At 37.6% G+C, this 22,950-nt stretch overlaps 1 pseudogene; it reads right to left on the bottom strand.

Annotated features, from left to right (window-relative positions):
* Positions 1–1,765: 1,765 nt before the first annotated feature.
* The window catches only part of LOC124238164 (alpha-1,3-mannosyl-glycoprotein 4-beta-N-acetylglucosaminyltransferase B-like), a 49,097-nt pseudogene continuing 27,912 nt past the window's right edge, over positions 1,766–22,950 (bottom strand).

Genomic DNA, 22,950 nt, shown 5'->3' with positions numbered 1-22,950 from the left:
TTATGCAGTGATTTTGTTACCAAGTTGTAGTAGTTATAGTTATTTTAATGCTCTTTTCCCTTAACTTTTATGCTATAGTTGAGTTTAATATATTACTCTAAGGAAAAGAGTTACAATATTCTGATTCTGACTATTTATCACCTTAATCAGAGTTTTGTGAACTTTTGTCTTTTCATCTCAATTTGAAGAGCTCCTTTCAACATTTTTTGTAAAGTAGGTCTAGTGGTCGTGAACTCCCTCAGCTCATTTCCCTGGGAAAGTCTTTACTCTTCCTTCATATCTGAAGGATGACTTTGCTGGATAGAGTATTCTTGGCTGGCAGTTTTTGTCTTTCTGTATTTTGAATATGTCATTCTACTCTCTCCTGGCCTGTAGAGTTTCTGCTGAGAAACCTGCTGGTAGCCTAATGGGGGTACCTTTGTAGGTTATTGTCTATTTTTCCCTAGCTGCCTTTAAAATTCTTTCTTCATTGTTGACTTTTGACGGTTTTACTATAATGTGTCTTGGAGAAGGTTTTTTTGCATTGACAAAATAAGGTGTTTTGTTAGCTTCATGAACTTGTATATCCAGGTTCTTCGCCAGGTCTGGGAAATTCTCAGCTGTTATTTCTTCTTCTTCTTTTTCTTTTTCTTTTCTTTTTTTTTTTTTTTTTTTTGCTGAAGAAGATTAGCCCTGAGCTAACATCTGTGCCAATTTTCCTCCCCTTTATGTAGGTTACCACCACAGCATGGCTGATGCATAATGTAGATCTGTGTCCAGGATGCGAAGCTGCAAACCTGAGCTGTTGAAGTGGAGCACACCAAACTTAACCACTATACCAGAGGGCTGGTCCTATCAGCTGTTACTTCTTTAAATACGCTTTCTTTTCCCTCTCTTCTCCTTCTGGGATGCTCATTATTCTTATTTTGGCTTTTTTAATAGTGTGGGATAGTTTTCATAGGGTTCCTTCATTTTTAAAAATCTTAGTTCTCTCTTCTCTTCCACCTGAATCATTTCTATATTTCTATCCTTGAACTTGCTAATTCTCTCTTCCATATGATCTGCTCTATTTCCAATGCATTCTAATGCATTCTTCCTCCCATTTATTGAGTTCTTCTGCTGCAGAATTTCTGTTTGGTTCTTTTTTTGGAATTTCAAACTCTTTTTTAGAATTTCTGATTGCTAATTTTATTCCTGAGATCATTTTATTGACTTTCTGAGTTTTCTTATTGCTCACTGAATTTCTTCATAACAGCTATTTTAAATTCTTTATCAGTTAGATCACAATATTCCATATATTTGGTTTCTGGAAAATTTTGTTTTCTTTTTGTGATACTGTATTTCCATGATTTTTCATGGTGTTTGGTCAGAAGTGCTCTGCTGCCACATTTGAAGTAGTGAACACCTTTCCTATTTAGGCAAGGTTTTGTTTTCTTTGATTCTAACAGTTCAATAGGTTGGTAGTTAGGAGCCTTCCTTTAGCTTTCCAGAAGGTGGTGGTATGGCACAAGTTTTTGGTTTCTCTTACCCAAGCTGACTCACCACTGCTAAGGTTGTGAGTGTGTGCATTAAAAAAAAGCAAAGGGTGAGGGGTTAAGGACAGGGGGATAGGTGTGTACTTAGCACTTGGGGCTTTGGATGTGCCCATGGCTTGGTAGGGGGCACTTAAGTGGAGGGTCCCAGAGCTCCAGGAGTGGGTCCTCTTGCCTTCCAGTGCAGGCAGCAAGAGTTGCTTTCCTTCAGTTCTCTTTGTCTGCCTACTTCCCTTTCCTTTGCATCCCCCCAGTTACTGCAGTTTCTCTTCAGAGAGCAACTGGTGCCTCCAGCTGCAGGAGGCATGGCCAGGTGGATCCCCATTCACACCTTCACTCTCCACCTCCTCTGTCGGAAAGGACATGCTGCTTGCTGTGGACTGGCTGCTGCCTTCCTGCCATCATTGCAGAAAACCAGAAACCTGCCAGATCCACCACCACTTCTTTTGTTCCACCGCCTCCTCCATGGTCCAATCCACCCCCTTTCAGGTGCACAGATGTATGGATCTCTCAAGTGTCTTGGTACCGTATACGGAAGTGCTTTTTTTTTTTTTTTGGTTATGGATGTGCAATTAGTTGTAAGTCAAAAGAGAGAGAAAAAGGGAACTCTTGCCACCAAGATGCTGACGTCACTCTGGGCTTAGTTTTTCCTTACTACTATAATTATTTTGTCTGTTTTGAAAACTAGTATCATATACTCATTTTGGGATCTTGAAGGGAGGCAACCATTTCCTCTTCAGGTCTATAAAAAATGTTAAGCGCTCTTTCTTAAATTTTATCCACAGACTCCAGAAGTTAAGCAAATGTGGTAAACTCAGGGTAAGTGTGCTGTCCAATGTGTATATCCAATAAATAGCCAAATAATTCCTGAAAGCAGGCCTAAAAACTGCATCCTATATCTACTTTGATATAGGTTTCATAATTTGTATTTAACTTCTCAAGACACAAAAATCCTATTTTTGTGGGAGGAGTATGGTCCTTTTCTAGATACCCAGAAGTTAACACTGGTAGAGAAGAGCTTCTTCTAATTAAAATGCTGTGCTAAATTTTTGACATCTTCAGTCTTGGACCCCAGCTAAGACTTGCTAAATGAAGATTATAATGTAGTTTTGGCTGAATGTATAACAAAGAGCTTTACCCAATCTTTCTACATCTAAGTGCCATGTCAGAGCCTTGTTAGGGATAATGATTTGTGGTAAGGCTGCAGGGTTCATGGTAGTTTTGAATTCATTTTTGTGCAAACAGTGTGAAGACAAGCTGTTATATCTCTACCAGCCAGATAGATGTTGAAAGGAGGTTATTAGTTACTATTCTGACTGGACCATATCATTTTGAACATAGTCACAGCTAGCCCAGTTCAACCACAAGTAGTAAATGTTTCTGCTTTTAAAATATTGCCTCCCCAAAATTTGAGCTGACAAAAATAACATCTGATGCTGCAAAAATAACAATGTCAGTCATGTACCATTTTACTACACATCCCAGCTCTAGCACTACTCTTGTTATTCTTGTCTCTTTGCTTGTCATTCTCCCAGATAGTCTGTAAGCTCCTTGAGGGTAGAAATCATGCATTGTTCATCTTGGTATCCCCAGAGGGTAACTTAATGCCTGAAAAAAGTAGGTTCTCATATTTTTTGATTGAATTAAAAAAAAATTAGAGGCCAGCCCTGTGGCCGAGTGGTTAAGTTCACATGCTCTGCTTTGGCGGCCCAGGGTTTTACTGGTTCAGATCCTGAATGCAGACATGGAAACACTCATCAGGCCATGCTGAGGCAGCATCCCATATAGCACAACCAGAAGGACCTACAACTAGAATATACAGCTATGGGGAGAAGAAGAAGCAAAAAAAAAAAAAAAAAAGAATGAAAGAAAGAAAGAAAAAGGAGATTGGCAATAGGTGTTAGCTCAGGTGCCAATCTTGAAAAAAAAATTAAAAGGCTACAGCTAAAGACACAATCAGCCAGCACTTCCTAGAATGAGTCTGGATAGACTGTGGATATCAGCTTTATTCTTCACGTTTAAATCTCTAGATAATTTTATATGCTAACTGGTCAGAACTATCAAGGAGGAAATAAAACTTTTAGTATTCTCTTTCTTGGAAGGTATTGAGAAGATTACACAGATCTTTTATAGATGTTATTTAATTGAATTATGTCACCTCCTGTGATCTCTTTTGGGAAACTCCAAATAGACTGTAACTTCAGTAGAGGTAAATAACATACGTATTTTGCTAACTATTTTATCTGCAGTGCCAACAGTGATGCCTGATGCCTAGTAGGTATTTAATATATTATTGTTGAATTATTCACTGAGCCTGTTTGTTGGTTTACACCCCATCTCTTTCTCAAAATGTAATGGGGAACCTTACATAAATGGATACAAATAGAAATAAATGTATTTAAAAATGGGATAAGGGGAAAATGTACAAAGAATAAGTTGGAACAAGGGATAAGACAAGTATACAAAAATACACGAAATATGGTCTTGTATAGTTGTTAGACATGGGCTTCTTTCTTAGTCTGCACTTTATAGATGTGAAAAGACCAAGCCAAAACAAAAACCCAAACCAGTAACACTCTTGCAGATGCTTTTAACTTACAGAAGCTCTGCCCATACTGCCTAAACCTTTCAGTATGTCCCAGCTGGCATTCAGCAGACCATACCTGTATCTGTGTTGAGGGCTCTTTCCCACAAAACTGCAGAAAGCAGATGGAAGTGCTGAGAAGTTAACACCCCAGAGCAGCCTCAACCAAAGACTCACAATAGATGATGTACAAATATCCCTACTCTCCCGCCTCTTGGACGTGACCATTCTTAGACGTGTTTTTGATCATTTCCCAGAATCTCTCTGTGGGATTAAGCTTCAGTAGCCCACTTGGGTAGCCTTTTCATTTCCTTCCATTCTCTGTATTACCTCATCGCTTCTTTTCCAGTGTTCCCTGCCCTTCCCAAATAACCTGCTTTTCCTCTAATCCTTGTCTCAGAATGTGTTGCTTGGAAAAGACAAAATACTATAGACATATAAATCAGAATGACAAATAGGACAAGGATAAAATAAGCCATATTGTCAGGAAGAACACTTTTCTGAAAAGAAGCTTCTTCATGGGTACTCCTAAAGTGGGCAGTGGGAGATGTATAAAACATCTTTGATGATATTGATCAGTCAATGTCTCTCCATAATCATGATGACTTTTCAGTCTGAAAAGAAGCTGAGGAAGGAATAAGAACATTATTTAGTCCAGTTGCATAAGCTGAAAGCAAATCTCCCTCCTCTTTCTTCCAGATTTTCTTTAAATTAAGATTAGGAATATTCTATCTTTAGTCACTGGACTACCACTCCATTTCTAGCCCAGTCCTCATCTACTTTCGTCACTTTGGTTTTACTCATTAGAAGGCTGCTGTTCATTAGCTATTTTGTTACAGCTTTGGCTGACACGCTGCTCACTTTCCAAGTCTCTCCACACATTTCGTGTCACACATTTTCCTTGTAAATTTACCTTTTAGAATAAAAGTTGTCATGCGTGATCCTTTTGGAGATGAGCAGCCTTTCTTTTGTTTTCTCCTGGGGGAAGAAAATAAATAAAAAAGGAAAGGATGATATGCTGACCCATTGAATACTTAAGCCAGACACTTCAATAATGTACCTAGAAGTTTTAATCAGGAGTCTGATGGACAGTGCTAGGCCATTGTGTACTTTCTGCTCTTGGACACTACTAGTTGTCATGTCTCCTAAGCATCTGCCATACAATCCTGGCAAGTAACTGTGCTTAACCTTTTCTATACCCCTGTTTCTTTTCCCATCCCCTAAATATTCAATAAAAACAGGGAAACAAAATTCCAGGGAAGAAATAGTTAACAGAATGAAGTGAGAGATTCAGGCCAAGCTTAGACAACTGAAAATAAGCAGATTGTGTCATAGTTGGTCTAGTTATTTTAGCTTCTTTGACAGCTTGTTCAGAGCACCGTAGTCTAGCTGTGATTAATTGTTTGGCTATCACTTGCTAATATGGCAGGGTAAAAAAAAGGGGGGAGGGAATCCACTGTGCTGCTGCAGATTAGGCATTTCATATAGACGTAGCAAAACTTGGGTCTATAGACTGAAAATGAAATATATTGCGGAATAATTAAGTGGTGAGTAATCAGTGCAAACCACCAGTGTGGAAAATTCAGCATTTCTCAGAACCTACCACCCTCTCTCCTCTCCCTTCCCCAGCAATCCTCCTTTTCACACGTCTGAATACGTGCTATCTTTGGTAGGTACCAAAGCTGTCAGTTTGTTTATATATGGTGAACACTATAGCTAAATGTTAATGGAGAAACAACAGTTGCCTCTATCTAATTTAGGTAAGGCAGTATCATTCTGGATCTTAGAAAAGAGTAGATTAAAAGAATATAGGTCCCCGGGGGTGGAGGTCATCACAGAGTTGGAGAGCAGGAGGACTATTATAGAGGATTTTATTAATAATAAACATTCACCGAAAACTCATTTAGTCCTAAACTCACTACTAAGCCCCCTTTATGCTATTCCTTGTTTAATCCTCCAATAATTTTGAGGTAAGAACTACAGTCGTCCCTCCTTTACAAATGAGGGAATGGAGGCAGAGAGATTAGTTGTCAGAGAATAAATGATAGACTTGGAATTTTTACACAGATAAACTGATTCCAGAACCAACAGTCTCAAAGGAGCCCTAAAACTCAGGGAGCCACGTGAATGTGCTCATTACAAAATGAGAGAAGAGCGAGAGGAATCTAGAAATCTTCAGTAGCTGTGTCTGAGGAAAGAAAGATCTTGTGTTCCAACACTTTCAGAATATCCAACATTACTGAAGAAGAGATTTCCCAGGAACACAAAGATGATGAATATTGGATCAGGATTGGCTTGGGTCTAGGCATTGAAGTCTGATATTCAAGAAAACATTATATATCAACTATGTAAAAAAAAATATTGTACGTACTTGTTTAGTGTCTTATGAATGGATTTCCTAGATGTTGTTAGCAACTTAAAAATAGTTTAAGAGACCAGGTCTGGTATCTTCCTTAACGCTGGTTTGTTTCTGAGTTGCAGACTCACTTCTAGGAGGGTATGAAAATAAGAAGCAGGGCTAGGCACCTTGACTGTGCTTACTGAACACAAGGCAGTAAGCTTGTTGCTTTTCATGATGTTTCGCGTTAAATTTACTTCAAAGGTTGTCTCAAATCTCAACTTTAATTTGTCCATGTTGGTAAGAACAGAACAACAAGTGTTTTTTGTTGCATAATCCGGGTAGCTGTACAGGAGATGAAGAAGAACTGATTGATTAGTATTTCTGAATGGAGCACTATTGAACAATGAGCAGAGACCATTTTTGTAAGTCCATGGATGGGGGTAAATAGGTTAATTTATGTCTTGTAATTTTTACAGATGCTTTAAAGGAAAAAAAAGAAAGGTTTGAGAAATGCTACATGTACTTTTCTTCTCTTAGATACTTGCAATGCATATTTATATATAAAAGTCCTGAAAAATCCTTCAGTAAAGAAATACTACAAATTTTGTTTAACCCTCTATTTCCCAAACATATTTGACCTGAGGAATCTATTTTTTCAGAAAGGGCCTTTTAATATCCAACTAGTGAAACTTAGATCCCATTTTGGGAAAGATTTCTATGGTTAAATCACTTCATTTTAGAGATAAAGAAATTAAGAGGTAATTCATATATATAGATATAAATATAAATAGAGATATAAATATGAATATTTATTGAGTCCTCACCATCTGCTAGGCAGCATTCTATGCCCTTGTTAATGACAAAGATGACCGCCCTTATAGAGATTGGTGTTCCTCATGATAGGTTGTCTTCTCTAGCCAGTATTGGCAGAACAGAACCACCTCATTGATAACCAGCAGACTTCGGTCTGTGACTTTCAGAGTCTTCCCAAGAATCAAACTAATATTTCAAAGAGATTAAAAACTGAAGAGAACATAAGATATCCTTTCAAATCAGAGACTTCAGTTAATGAAGGTTGTATCAGAATGAGATATGACTCAGATATAAAATTACATTTGTTTAGTCCAACACAGCCTAATAAATCACAGTTACATTTGATAAATATTTATCTTGTTTTAATCGCCATATAGTGTGTCTCAGTGGTCTCATCTCTCTAAATGGTTCACTTCAATATTTATTAGATAAGATTTCCATTTCTAAAGTAATCTATACATCTTTGTTTTACTTTTATAATTCAAATTTAGTTTGCCTACTTCTGCAAGATTTAATAAAGATTATGTTTTGATCTCTGATTTTGAAATACAAATTCCTCCATTTTCACAATTAAATCATTACTAAACAAAATAACTTTGGTATTGATGTCCTGTAGGAAGACAAGGCATTCATTATTGCTGACTTTGGAAATTCTTAAAGGTGAAATGATTTTGTGGTAGTTATATCTCCCAATTTTAAAAAATTATATAATGTGATCATTTAGAAAAAATGTAATCAACAATAATACTTTCTATTACATTTTTGACACAATTCCCAGGTTTTAATTAGTAAATGGTAGATGAAAATACTACATTTCAAGGACTGTCATCATTCTAGGAGTCTAAGTAAAGAGCATATTAAGGTTTGGGTTCTGAGGCACTTTTGAATTCCAATCCATTTGAGAATTTTATTGTTATTTTGTAATGAAATATGCTGAGTTTTCATTATTTCTAGAGCACTAATTTGTGTTAGAAATATCTAGAAAATGAATAGCCATTGTGAAATGAAGCCAGATTATTGGACATCACAGGCTTTGCATTAGATGAATAAGCTCTCTGAGGACAAATTCTGAATCAACTTTACATTCTTCCAGAGCTGGGCATTTTGTATGAAGAGATTTAATAAATATTTGCCGAATGAATGAATAAATGAATTATTTAGCCAATAAACGCAATAGAGAATACTGTCCGCCTTTAATAGCCCTTCTCCAAATTTGCAGAATTACAAGTATACAAAGTTCAGAATTACAAGTTTAGGATATGAGATTCATTTGTTACTTGAATTACCTGGTTCAGAGAAAAGTAGCTAATGATGTTGAGGAACACTTTGTCATAACTACAGAAAATAGCTGTTTCTGTTCCAGAGGCAATGCCTGAGAAGATCTCAGAAGTACCATTTCATTCATTCAAGAGTTGTTCTAGGTGCTGTGGATACAGTAGTAAACAAACAAATCCCTGCCTCGAAGAGTTTATGGAGTTTAAATAAAATATCATGTTGTAAAAAGTGTTATGAACAAAAATAAAGTGAACTAAGGGAGACAGTGAAGGGGCAGCATATCTAAAATAAGATACTTAGAGAAGGATTTTTTGATAAATTATATGAATTGAGATCTGAAGAAAGTAAAGAAGCAAGCCATTCAAGATACCTGGGCAGAGCTTTCCAGGGAGAGAAAATAGTGGGTAAAATTGCCTTGAAGCAGAAGGCAAAGACTAGCAAAGAGGCCAGTGTGTCTGGAAGAGAGTAAGTGAAAGAAAATTAATAGGAGATAGCATCAGAGAGAGGTAGCAAGAGGTGGACAATGTGGGACTTCGTCTGAAATGGGAAACCAATGGGTACTTTTAAATAGAGGGACAAGACCTGACATACTTTTAAAGGATTACTCTGGTTGCTGAATGGAGAAGAGACTCTGGGCTAGGGAATCCGGTGTGGAAGGAGATGCCAGCTGGGGTTATTGCAATAATCCAGACAAATAAGATAATGTCTGGGATCAGGTCTGTAGGTATGGTGGTTGTAAGAAGTAGTGGGTTTGGGGATGTATTTTGAGAGAAAAGACAACATGATCTTTGCATGGGTTGAATGCAGGTGTAAAAGAAAGGTACAACTCAAGAATCACGCCATGGTTTTTCACATGAGCTATTAGAATAATGGAAATATTATCTAGGGAGATGGAAAAAACTAGGGAAGGATCAGGTTGAGTGGTGGCAGGGGTCGAAATGAAGAGTTGTGTTTGGAGCATGTTACTTTTGAATTCCCTGTTAGACAACCATGTAGAGATGTCAGTTAGGCAGCTGTAAGATTCTGGATGAAGGAAGAAGTGTTGTGTGCACATATACATCTGGGATCCATTAGGTAGCATTTAAGATTTTTTATTTTTTCCTTTTTCTCCCCAAAGCCCCCCGGTACATAGTTGTGTATTCTTCGTTGTGGGTTCTTCTAGTTGTGGCATGTGGGATGCTGCCTCAGCGTGGTCTGATGAGCAGTGCCATGTCCGCGCCCAGGATTCGAACTAACGAAACACTGGGCCGCCTGCAGCGGAGCGCGCGAACTTAACCACTCGTCCACGGGGCCAGCCCCATTATTAGGTAGCATTTAAAGCCAAAAGACTGGATGAGATTACCTGTGGATTAAGAATAGAGAGAAAAGAGGAGTAGCGTAGCACCAGGTCCTAAGTCACGGGTAATTAGCACACTGAGAATGATGAAATTTAATTAACATGAAACAATGAGGACTACAGCAAAAGCAGGTAACACTAGAGAAACAAAATATAATTTTTGCTTTTTGAGAACCAAGACATGATCAAGCTAATGACATAATTTTTTTCCCAAAGGAAGGCATTGGGATCACCTTTCAAGGTCTGACCAAGCCAATTGGTCTATAACTCTATTTCCTTGGAAGTTCTACCTATACAGGGTCTTTCTTAACTTTTTCCCTGCATTTGAGTCCCAAGAATTTTCAAGAAGTAAAATATTAGCTTTTCTGGAGATATTGAAGCTATGGAAAACACTGGATCCAAAATCAGACGTGAGGTAGCCCTTAAGGCAGCCTATCAATCATGATTAAGTTTGAGGAACTTGGCCCCTGATTGTTCAGCTTCCTCTTGAGGAGGTAAGAGTCTTGGCTGCTGGTAGAGTGAAGAAACCCCAGGCTCCATCACATCTTCCTCATAAGGCACTGAATGCCTTCCTTTGTATATTCGATAGGGCGAAACAAGTCTTCTCTGACTTCTCTCCTCTGCTCCTACAGGATAGGAGGCACTGTGAAAATCACATATAGCCCAAAGTATTAATTCTAACTATACCCTAGCTTTATTAAGAAAGAACATGAGAAAACAAGCTGTCAGAATCTAGTTGAACATAAGGAAGACTGTCTTGACAACAAGGGTTGTTACCATACTGAAATACATTATCATTTTCTAAAAATGTTAAACACTTGAAGAGGTTGTAGGGCTCTATTTTTTTCTACGTGTCTTTCTAAATCACAAGTATTTCTAGTCTAGAAGTGTTTTAGGTGTAATTTGGTTTGAAGGGCAGTGGCCATTCTAAATTAATATCTTCCAAGGTCTCATCCAGTGCATGATTTTATTATTTTGTTTCCTTGGGTAGTTTAACCTCATTTACTTTTGATGTGGCAGAAGCTTTTCCCCCTTTCATCGTATTTTCCAGATGACTGTGCAACCATTAGAGAGATGCACGGTATAAAGAATAAGAATAAGGAGGGAAAAAAACACAGCAAAGAAAGTACACAAGAGAATAACCAAGTTAAACAAATAGGTTTTGTTTCATGTTATGAAAATCAAACAGCTATCTCTTTATTACAGTAGGTGGGGAGGATAGGGGTCTCTGTAGAAAATTACCTGTCCTCTGATCTCTTAAATCCAGACACAATTATCCAGAGTCACTTTTTTTCCTGGGGGGCAGGGAGTTTGTTACAGTATAAAGGAAAATAAAGTTACAATTGCTAAAGTACTTAGGGACCAAAATATGCAAATGTTACCATGGGCAGTTTGGAAGTATTCTCAGAATGTAGTAGGATATCTCACAGTGCATCATGGATGAGATAATGGTGCTGTTCTATCTGATTATGAACCACAGCTCGTCAAAGACAGATATATATTATGGAGAAAAGATTCCATTACTTGAGACAAATGGAAATGGCTAAAAGGATTGCCTTCCAGGATTTCAGACACTTTAATCCACCTCAAATTTGTGAAATTTACTTGCAAAAGAAACATTCCTTAAGGCAGATTCCCATTGTTGCTTGCTCTCGTTATATATGGTTTTATTAGTTAAAAATAAGAGCTATTCTAACCCTGTGGTTTTCTCCTTCTCTTTTAAAGAAGATTGTTTTTGCCAGAGTCTCTAAGAAGGTTTTTTTCTGCCCCATTACTTACTGCATCTATGTTCCCCTAAAAACTTACAAAGAATTAATAACAAATATTTACTGTGTTTGCTGTACCTCAAATTTTAGTTTTCATTCACTTTTCTGTGAGAGAGAGAGAGAGAGAGAGGGAGACTAGAATAAAGAGAGAGGTTACTTGAGCTTGTCTTCAATACTGTTACTTCATGTGCAGCTGCAGGATTCCAATATCAAAAGTATTTCACATAACTCTGAGGTGCAAGCCTCCCTAGAAGTCATCAAGAGGCTTCATTTTACAGATAAAGAATCCAGGGCCTGGACATTTTGGGTGACACTACCCATTAACAGCAGAGCTCGCATCTTACACTCACCCTCCCCGATCTTCAATCAATCTCAGTCCTTCCCTCCACCCCAGCTCAAATCTAAAGGTTCTTCCTCTATTAAGGGAAACATAAATCAAATATAAACGACTATAAAGTGCAGAAATATTAAAAGGGAGGAAAAATGAAGGGCAAGTACAAGTACAATTTAAAAGTTATCAAGTTCTGCTTATTTTTTCCATATTTAATATTTTTAACTCTTTTTATGAAGAAAAACAAAATGAAAAAAGAAAGCTGAGTATAATTAATAAGTTGAACTTATTTATCAGTGGTTTTAGGATATATTGCTTACCACAGTAGAATATTTTGAAAACAAGTGGAAAGTCCTTTGAAAAATAGATGAGAAAGTCACTTGATAAGCTAAGATTAATGCAGGAATATCTATAATTTCATGACTACCATCAGTGTGTGAGGCCATAGAATAACCACAAGGGGACATGATGATTTTTGCTTTTTTCCTTACTATTGAGTAAATGGTGTTCACACTAGCTTGTACCAAACAGAACATTTCTGATAAAGAAACAATTGTCACCACTTTTTCATCCACTTATGTTACTTTGTAGCTAAGGTTGAAATGCCTTCTGAAGTGCCGGGTGGCATACCTAACATTTAGCCCGTCTTAGGATCATGGACTGTAGAATGACTGTTTGTGTAAAATAATAAGAAGCTTCCTCCCTAGCTCCCAAACTGTGTTAGCTTGGCTATCTCCAGGGGGCCATGCCCAAGCTTGCCCATGCCTCCTATGGGCCAGTGCAGCAAGTTCTTTCCTATAGCATCAAGCAGGCATACTGCCTCAATGCCCTCAGCTCATCAAGAGGTACTTGGGGTACAAGTGGGCTCATCCCCACTCTACATAAAAGAAACAAATTTTGATGAAGCTACTTGTAGAAAGAGACCTCTTGACAAGATGCCTTTTTTTTCTTTACTTCAACTCTGGAGTTCTATGAGTGTCCATTCTGTAAATCCACTGAAGATAAGAGCCTTTCCGGCCACTAATTTTGAAATTTTAAACTTAAAATTTTCCTGATTTATTTTTCACAAACTAGTTAAGAAAACAATCTGCCATTATTTGGAATCTGAGAATCTTTGGCCCTGTACCATAGTGGATGGATTGGAAAGCCAATTATGTCAGAAATGCATACATTTTAGTTTATAATTTTGTTGAATATTTAAATTAATTTATGGTAAATTAATTTTACCATTAATTCCTGAAGAGTTAAGAAACTCAGCAAAAAGTTCAAATATCTTTAGGAAATAGTGTTCATGACTGTTTCCCTTGCTAGGTTTTTTCAAAGTTAGCCAGCTATTTCATGACTCTGGGTCATTTAAAGTGCTTTCTTTCAGAAGAGTGTAAAACCAACTACTATATCATATTTCTTTATGTAAAATAAATGTGTCTGAACTAAATTAATTATTTATTCATTGTGCTAAAAAGTAAGGGATTCATTTTCTTGGTTCCTTTTTTATGAAAAAAATTAATAATGTGTGATATTGTATTAAAATTTCATCCACTATTATTTGCTTTAGACAGAGAAAGGCAAGCTATAGCCCATGGACCAAATCTGACCCACTGCTTGTTTTGCTCATAAAGTATTATTGGCATACAGCTTTATTGATTCATTTATATATTATCCATGGCTAGTTCTGTGCTCCCACAGCAGAACTGAGTAGTTGGGACAGAGACCTTATGGCCTGCAAAGTCAAAAATATTTACTTTCTGAACTTTTACCAAAAAAATTTCTCCATCACAGCCCTGAGCTGTGATTCAATGGGAAGACAGTTTCTAGAAACCCCCCCAGTACTTTCTGGTCAAAAATCCTGTTCAAAAAGTGTTATTCTTGGGGCTGGCCCCTTGGCCAAGTGGTTAAGTTCATGCCCTCTGCTTCAGTGGCCAGGAGTTTCGTGGGTCCAGATTCTGGGCATGGACATGGCACTGCTCATCAAGCCATGCTGAGGTGGTGTCCCACATAGCAAAACCAGAGGTACTCACAACTAGAATATACAACTATGTGGTGGGGGGGCTTTGGGGAGAAGAAGAAGAAAAAAAAGAAAATTGACAACAGATGTTAGCTCAGGTGCCAATCTTTAAAAAAAGAAGTTATTCTTGATATTTCATAAGCAGAGGAATCTTAAGACTTTCAAAGGCCCTCATATATGTAAAGAAGCATTTTCTCTTGAATCCAGCATTGTTATGCAGAGTCAGCTTGCACATCTTAAAAAAAAGAAGGATTTTATAATGTGACTTTTATCTTTATTTCCATGAGGGTGTGTTATTTACCTGCAGCTGTTTTTCCATCACCTTTTCTATTCCTGCCATAGCATTTGAACAAGTTATTTGTGGGGTGTGTGTGTGTGTGTGAAACTGCCCATAAGGTGAAAAACATTTTTTCTTAATTTTGAATGCATTGCTCTCTTCACTTTACCCTGAACACTATCCTTATTTTTAATCCTTGGCGGGACATTTTAATAAGACATCATTCAAGATTTCACTGTTATTACTATGTGCTATCATCTTCTATTTTACTCTTCTCTTCAATTCACAGCCACTTGCTTTTTCCAAGTCACACTTGGTCTTCCCCTTACAGTGATGTTTATCCTTTTCATACTTAATTCCACTTGAGTAGAAAAGAGAACACATAATAATCCAGGTCTGTGAGCAAACTGCACTGCAGTTTTCTTGGACTTCAGAAAAATTTTTCTCTTAATTTGTCTCTGGAGCATTGACTTTTATTAACCTATTGTAAACAAACTTTTTCTATTGGAAAGAAATCTAGAACTAAGTGCAATATTGGCCACTTCAATAATATTAATCATTGTTAATATCAAGCCAGTGCCACCTGGACCTGTTACAGGATAATCAGACACTAGTGATAAGCTAAGGAATGATGTAGGCAAACAGGAAACAATCATCTACATTAGAGAAGTTGTGCTGAATCTGACATATGGTAAATGAAGTGGCAAAATCTATAGCGGTAATCAGGGAAACACACTTACAAATGTCCCAAATAGAGGATTATCAGCTTCTTGAGGGCATGAAGCTAATATATCAATTCCTTCTGATTCTCTTAGTAGTGAACTAAGTTCCCTTAGTAAGAATGCAATAAATGCTGAGTTGACGGATGGAAATCTTGTAGGACCTTAAGGCTTTCTCAGTAGCTGAACAACAGAAATTAAAAGTTATTCAAGTCTTCGGTAAGTATTGTTGGACACTCACTCATTCCCTTTCCCACCACTGTGATCACCTTGCCTGTTGAATTGTAAGTAAGGGAAAGTAAATGATCATTGATTTTTCTAATCTTTAACAATATAAACTTAGAGAAATTGAGCGATCTTAAATTCACCTTCTTATAAAAGTGCATACCATTTTAGGTAAAATCAATTATGGAGCAAGAAAAATATAATGTAGAAGATGAGAATATGAAATATATTTGAAATCATAGTAAACATCTACTAAAGAGTAGAAAGTTCCATGTGGCCACCAGTCTAACATATTTCATTGCACTGGCACGTGAGTCATATAGTGTACATTTCATGGACATCCAAAGTTAGGCCACTAGAGCAACAAGAGAAATAGGTGGTATGTTTGTACACAAGAGTTTCAGTCACCCCATGGAAACATTCATTTTACAGCATCTGCTCCCATAGTAGTTCTGACCCTTGCGATAGAGGAATGAACACATTTTCGTTTTCCGGAGTCTCCTACTCAATTTACTTCCAACTTTCAATTAAATTAGTAATAACTACCAGGTGCCAGACACCATGCCTTAGGCACAACTGCAGATTACAAAGATCCATTCGTTCATTCAAGAAATATCTATTAAGTATCTCTCATATGTAATTTACCAGGGTCAAATAAGAGAAATGAAAGTCCCTATTCTCAAGTAGCATGTTAACCAAGTTGAAGAAATAAAACAAATGCACCAAGAATTGTAGTACAAGACAACATGTGATAAACATTATTCAAATATCATAACTGATAAATGTCAAAAAACCTGAAAGAAAGAAATCACCTCTAGCAGTCCTGAAGGAGATGGCGCTTAAACTGTGTTTTAAAGAAAGTGTGCAAATTGAACAGATATAGATGTGGGGAATAGAAACTGGCATTCCAGGCAAAGGCGATGGCATCAGCAAGGACATGAACCTGAACGTGTGTTAATGGAACCAAGTTTATTCAGGAAAAGTGGCAAAGGTGAAAGTGTATTCATGAGTCAGTTTGCATGTTGGGAAACTGTACAGGTGAGGGAAGAAATAAAACTGAGGAAAATGTAAGGTAGGGCCAGATCAGGGAGCACTTTGAATGGCAGACTTAGGTGTTTGGTCTTCCAGAGGCAATGAAAGCCAATGGAAGATTTTTAAGCGAGAGATTTAATTTCATAAATTAATTTGGCAGCACTTTTTAGGAGAGTAAAGGGGAAAGAGATGCCATTCACAGGACTGGCTGGTATGTTAACAGACTAGTGAAATACAGAGCTAATAAGATGAGGCCAGCACCGTGGAGAGACTGTAAGAGAAGAGAAAGACACTCGAATAAAGAGTTAGTTCAAGTAAGTGACTCTAAGAATCCTCATTTAATCCATTTGCTATTCATTTAAATGTGCTGGCAAGTGTGAGGAGAGGTAGAGAACATGTGGCAAGAGAGTCCATGAGATAAGAAAGAATTTATCTGAGGATGGTAGGAAATTTTTTACTTGGTTAAAAAATGTTTTGCCACAATGAAATATTCATTTTTCTAATTTTTAAAATGCTTTTTGATATAATGTTTGTTGAATTTAATATCACCATATATACGCATATTATATACATGTAATATATACATGCATATGTATATACACACACACACACATATAATTTTGGTCTCTAATGAATTTGCTTACTACCACATTTTTTTTACTAAGTTAGTGTGTTAGCTTAGGTTGCTATAACAAAGTACTACAGACTGAGTAGCTTATAAACAACAGAAATTTATTTCTCACCGTTCCGGAGGCTGGAAGCCCTCGATCAGGGTGCCAGCATGGCTGGGTTCTGGTGAGAACCCTCTTCTGAGTTTGCCAACTTCTAGTATCCCAACATTGTGGAAAGAGGGTGAAAGAGCTTTCTGGGCCCCCTTTTACAAGGGCACTAATCCCATTCATGCGGGCGCCACCCTTACGATCTAATTAACTTCCAAAGGCCCCACTTCCCACAACATCACATTGGGGGTTAAGATTTTAGCACATGAACTTGGGAACAACATAAACATGTAGTCCATTTCAGTGTTGAGGAAAATAAAGTATTCGTTTTCTGTAACCAACTGTGTTTAGTTAATATTTATTATCTATTGCACATTATGATGGTGGTGGTTTGACTATCAACCTAAATAAGTGATGATTGAAAGTGTATAGATCTGTGTTTGTCAAAGAAGTGTTAGATTTGATGAAGTACCTTCTGAGTCAGCCTTGAAAGTTTGCCATACATTAGTTCTAATAAAAACGGCACAGTTCAAGCTGAAGTTCCTCTACTAAACACCAACTTTACAGTCCCAATGAATCTCTCCTCCTTGGTACCTTATCCCTCTTTGCCTCATCTTCTTAAACACAATCAGTTCACTTACATCACATTTTTTTTTTTTGGAGGAAGATTAGCCCTGAACTAACATCTGCTGCGAAACCTCCCCTTTTTGCTGAGGAAGACTGGCCCTGAGCTAACATCTGTGCCCATCTTCCTCTACTTTATATGTGGGATGCCTGCCACAGCATGGCTTGCAAGCAGTGCCATGTCAGCACCCAGGATCCAAACCAGCGAACCCTGGGCCACCAAAGCAGAACGTGCAAACTTAACCGCTGTGCCACCGGACTGGACCCTGAATCACATTTTAACACATAATGTAAAGAGAAAGTGTGACTCTATTGTGCCCAGGTTTTAATTGGAGAAAAATGAAGACTGCTTCTTTGTCCTGGGGCCTTGCTCTCAGCAACGTCTTCCTTCTGCCTTGGCACTCTCTATCTCATTAGCTATTCACCCCTCTTTTGGGTGACTTTTAGCTGTCTTCAGAAAGTTTTAGTAATGTGCAGACAGCGCTCTTCGTTGATTCTTCTGCCTGGATTAAAGGTCCCTTCCTTCCCACAGATACTACCATAGCTGACTGTCAGGGGCCCATTGATGCCCCTGCATATCCTAAACAGGGTGTGGAAAAATAGTTTTCCTAGCATTTAACTAAAATATGATTAGGCTTTACTTGACTAGAAAGATAAATTTAAACAAAAACAAAATCAAAATATAAGGGCAATGAGTGGATTTAAAGAACAAAGTTTTCAAATCTGAATGATTAGCTAAAAATAGACTTAGCTTGGCTTGGCTTAGGAAGTTGTTGATTTCCCTCATCTCACATATAAGAGAATTTACTGTGGAGGAATACACAGTTGACTGAGACACTCAAACAGCTACCCAAGGTTCATTTGGTTTAACAACAAGGATTTTGATCTTCAGGCTCTCTCGGAACCTATAGTACATTTTTATCTATGGGCAGAGATTCCAGCATTATCTCTTTCACTCCAGATTCGGCGGAAGTTCATGTTCTTTGCCTGGTCTTGACTTTATTGATCTTTACTTCCTTAACACCAAACTATCTGCTCTCCTATTTTTCTCTATACTTGGAAACCCTGACTCATTGCTCTTTTTCCCATTTGATTTATCTAACCTGATGGTGGCGCTGGTGGGACTCTATGGGGTAGCCATAACTAACCAATATGTGGTTCCTACCCTCAGAGTGCTTATAATCTAATGGAAGGAATCACTGCATATTTACAATTATTGGTTTATTATCTTTCTGATCATGCCATTTTAGTGTCTTCTCTGAATAGCCTCTATGTCCTTGTTCATTTGCAAAGAAACAATTGACATTCTTTGTCCAACTAATCATTAGGTCTTTCTTGGCTCAGGTTACCAGCTCTTAATACTTCTCCAGTTGTCTTTGCTGAATCTGCCCTTAGTTATCGCTAGTGGTGTGACTGTCCAGCATCCCATAACCATATATGTACAGTATCAAAATTATTTTACGCTTAGACTCTGGGTCTCAGAGGAAATAAGGAGAATCAAAATTTTCCATGGAAAGAAGACAAAGGTCATAAAATGGAGAGTCATGGAATTACTGACCAAACTTTAATATGCCTATATATTAAAGTAAATATTAGGCACTTTTGCAGAGAGAGAGAAAAATGTCACAATATGAAATTGAACCAACAATAAAAAGGAAATGTTATTCCTACTAGTTTTTAAATATTGTTCCCTTTCTACTACAGTCAAAACCTTCACTTATTGCCTACTAAAGCAGCCTGAAAAATATGCTAAGTTTTATTTTTGATTTGTCATTTCTAACCCAGAGGTTGATAGTCCTTTGACCTATCCTTTTGAGGACTGCTTTTATTTTCTATTTTATTCTAAATATTGTATTTCCATTCCATACATATTCTGAGAGGCCATAAGCCACAGCACCTTTTATGCAAATCAAATAAAAATATACAGGGTGTTTGGTTTGTTTTTATTTTCAAAAGTTGACTCATGTGCTCCCTGCCGCAAATAGTCTGCATGTACAGATGCTTGAAAATGCAGTTCTTTGACCTCGGTGTCCTAGCTCCAGCGGGCATATGTTCCTTTGAAGGCAGGGCCACGTGTCTCTCTTTTCGTTTAACAGTAAGTAACCACAAGGAGGCGTTCTTTCAGGACACAGTATTGCTCCTACATTTTGGCACCTGCATTTTGAAGACTTCGTTTGCCTAGTTACATTAAAGAATCAACACAAACGTTTTTTATTGTAGTTCCTTTGGACACTTACTGAATTTCATGGACGTTATTAGTACGCAGATACTTTAACACCCACATTTATTACTATTTATGGTTCATTCATTGATTTAAGATTCTGTAGCCAACTCTCCCACCCTCTTTGCTACACATAGCTAATGTTTCTCTGTGCTCAAAGTATTGGAAATGCCTATTTTTAATCCCTACTCTAGAAGAGAACTCTCAGATAGTTAACTCACAGGATATACAATAAAGTATGGTGGTAAGAGCACAGTTTGGGGAGTAAAAGAGGTGGAGCTGGAAACTCACTGTGACCTTGGGAAAGCTATTCAACCTCTCCAGTTCCTTCCTCAATAGCACCACCTCACACATTTATTATTTATGTTAAATGAGATAATGCTTTCAAAACTCTCAGTACAGGGCCTGGTACATGTTAGATGTTTAATACAGAATAACTATACTTATTATTAGCTGTCCTGGTGGTCAAGTGGTTAAGATTCGGTGCTGTTACCACCATGACCCTAGTTCATTTCCTGGTCAGGGAACCACACCACCCAACCATTGGTTGTTATACTGTGGTGCTATGTGTTGTTGTGTTGCTATGATGTTGAAAGCTATGCCACTGGTATTTCAAATGCCAGCAAGGTCACCCATGGTGGACAGGTTTCAGCAGAGCTTCCAGACTAAGAGAGACTAGGAATAAGGACCTGGCAACCCACTTTCAAAGAACCTGGTCATGAAAACCCCATGTACAGCTGTGGAGCATTGTCTTATATATATATATATATATATATATATACCGGGAGGTGAGAGGCTGGCACAAAGAGACCAGGCAGGGCTCCTCTCTGCTGTACACAGGATCGCTAGGAATCTGAATCAACTCAACAGCACTAACGGAAATACTTATTATTAATCACAGCCAGCATCATAGTGCAAAAACACGCTCCCCATGGCCCTCCTTACTATCTGAAATATCTCCTTTATAATAACTCTTAGGCTTAAGACACTTCCTCTAGAAAGGCATTGAATAGTAATACAACATCACCCAAGAATGTGGTGTAATTTGTTACACTAGCTGATTTTACCTCACTTTTGAACATGGCCACAAAAAGCAGAGAACCATTTTGATAAAGAGATGATGTTGAAGGATATAGAGAGTCTAGAACACAGAGTTCTCTCTATAAGAGAACAGGATTTGGAGGAAGTATAGCAACTGAGTCCTGGACACTCAGCAAGGCCAGGGTGCCTGGAATACAGACTTACTTTCCTTCCTGTTTTCTACTCCCCCTATTTCTCTGGAAATCCATACATGCACAGTCATGCTTTCCATAACAACAGGGATATATTCTGAGAAATGTGTCACTATGTGATTTTTGTCATTCTATGAACATCGTAGAGTTTACTGAAGGGGAACAAAATTTGTCACCCTAAAATCTGTGTCTTTAACATAAAGATTATTTTAGATTGATTATTTTTAAGAAACAAAAGACTCAAAGTTTTCCTTGTTGCCTCCCCCTTAACTGCTTGAAAGAATTCAGATTAGAAATTTGTCTCAGGAAGCAAGCTATCACATGAACTAGGTAGTAAACAGGGAGGAACCTAGAAAAGCCTGTTTGTTGAGCTCCCCTCTGTGTTCTTCTGTTTCTGTATGCCCAAACACTTGTTTTCCAAACATTTGCTCCTTTTCACCTACCTGTGAATTGCCTTCCTTCCCTTTGAAGTCCCTGACTCTCCCTACCCCCAACATCTTCTTTTGTCTTTAGCTGAGAATGGTTTTTAAGGCAAGGACTTTGGCCATTTTGCTGAGTTTTTTGGTTTTCCTAGATTTCTGTCATGTATACATATTAAACTTTTGTTTGTTTTTCTCCTGTTAATCTATCTCAGCTAGGAGAACCTAGGAGGGTAGAGGAAAATTTCTTCTTCCCCTACAGTACTTACAGAAATCTAGATGGTATAGCCTACTACACACGTAGGCTGTATGATACTAATCTTATGGGATCACCATTATATACGTGGTCTGTTGTTAACCGAAACATCATTATGCAGCACAGGTCTGTAGTTCTGCCTAATCCAAAATACTCTCATTTGAAAAGAGGAGACCTGATGTTTCTAAATTACAGTAAAGTTTATTCAATGTATTGACAACAATAATTACTTTGAATTTTAACAATACCTGTAAATATGTATACAGTACATTAACATTAATAGATATTATTTTCATTTTATAGATAAATAAAGGTCAGAGAATTACCTGCCAAGTTCCCATAAGTAGTAAACTTTGGACAACAAAGGCCCTAAAATTAGAAATACTTGACTCTAATTCTGGCTCAGTCACACACCTGCAATATAATCCAGGGACGGTGAAACTGGGCCTCAGTAGTCTCTCACTGCAAAAAATTGATAGCATAGCTTTTCCCTTGCAGGGTTTTTATGAAATCATACATAAGGAAGTACAAGATTGTGTATGGAAATATGTAGCACAGTGCATGACATATTGTGCTTGTTCAACAAATGCCACTTTCCATCTGTCTGATGCTAAATTCCATACTTTTCTTGCTGTCCCAAAGGAAGATGCACCACCATTATTGCATCATTTATACTCTAAGTTGAGAAAAGAGCTGGGCCTCTTACACCCCTCACCCAGATCCTGGATTCCCTGTCTCCTTTCCTCTGTCCATCCATCTATCCATCCTACTTACACCTTCATTTATTCATTCATTCATTGATTAATTTGCTATTTACCAAACTACATTACATTCTTCTTTCTTTAACTTATTTTTTCAGTCAAGTCACTTAACGTTTTTAAAAAGTGGTTATGAGCATGAAAAGATTCATATTTTCAAAGTCTTGGGCTTCCAATCATTACCAGAATGTTTGGCTGCTACTATGTACTCCCTGTACAAAGCTGATCCTTCTTGAAAATGTCAGAAGAAACAGACAACATACCAATGGATATTTCTGCTTTCTACACTTATTAAGAAATGTAACCCATCTAAACGGGGATGTGTAATAGGCAGGGCATGTTTGACTGAAGAATACACCTAAATTTCAATAGTTTAACACAATACACATGCCTGGATAGGAATTCAGGTGAGCAGAAAAAGTCTACTCCAAGTGGTCATTAAGGAACCAGGTTCCTTCCATCTTGTTATTCCACCATCCCATAGAGCCATGCAATCATAAAGATCC

This window comes from Equus quagga, chromosome 4 (assembly GCF_021613505.1).
Source record: "Equus quagga isolate Etosha38 chromosome 4, UCLA_HA_Equagga_1.0, whole genome shotgun sequence".
Lineage (NCBI taxonomy): Eukaryota > Metazoa > Chordata > Mammalia > Perissodactyla > Equidae > Equus > Equus quagga.
The sequence above is the reverse complement of the archived record's forward strand: the minus strand, read 5'-3'. Positions and strand labels throughout refer to the sequence as shown.